The sequence below is a fragment of the Acyrthosiphon pisum genome, chromosome X (assembly GCF_005508785.2).
Source record: "Acyrthosiphon pisum isolate AL4f chromosome X, pea_aphid_22Mar2018_4r6ur, whole genome shotgun sequence".
In the NCBI taxonomy this organism is placed as follows: Eukaryota; Metazoa; Arthropoda; class Insecta; order Hemiptera; family Aphididae; genus Acyrthosiphon; species Acyrthosiphon pisum.
In genome coordinates, this window is record NC_042493.1 from 37684836 (window position 1) to 37685774 (window position 939).

Here is a 939-nt window from a genome sequence, read left to right on the forward strand (position 1 = left end):
TTTTGTAGTTAAAAATTTATAAAATGCTCAATTTTTGTATCTAAGAATTGAAAATTTAAAACAAGATTCCACGTAAGTAATTAATACTGTTACCAAAAAATCTAAAAAATACATTTACGCAGTTTATTTTTATAGTCATTTTAAGTACAAATTTGGACGAAATTACATATTAAAAACCTAGGATAACTATTTTAGTTATTTTGTTGTGATTGTATAATATTATTCTTGGGTATACTTGAAACTTCTAAAGTATACTATTATATATCTATGATAGTACCACGGTTTTTTGTTGATGTATAACGCGTTATAAGTACCTAATAAATATTATGATATGATTAATTTGGAATTTATTATAGGTACCTAATATAATATTATGTCTTATACCTAGACTAACATACCGTCTCCGCTCAGAATCGTTTTTCTTATACAATGATATTATATCATTGAATTCAAATTTAATACCATCCATTATACAGTGACCCACTTGTAACCTACTGTACAGCAGAGCGAAATCCACTTACCCACCTTTTTGAACTTTAAATGCTTATAAAAAAAAATGTGACTAAAGATTTTTAATTTTTTTCATCTGCTTTTGAAACAATATACTAGGAGCCTTTTATTAAATTTTCAAGCTTTTTTAATCAACAAATACAATTTTATTGATATTTTTAGAAAAAAAACTAAAAAAAAATGGAAAATGCAAATGCCCGTAAGGAGCTCAAAATAAATCAAAATATTTTGAAGATGTTATGGTGTATAGAAAATGCTAAGATAAACATTCAGTCAAAATTTCATGTATCTATGGTCATTTTTTTTAAAGTTACACCAAAAACCAAATTCAATTTTGTGAAAAATCGATTTTGCGTAAAATTCGCGTTTTCCTTAATTTTTCTTTGGTTTTCTTGCGCTTTTGAAATTACTGGGAAATTTACTTTTGAC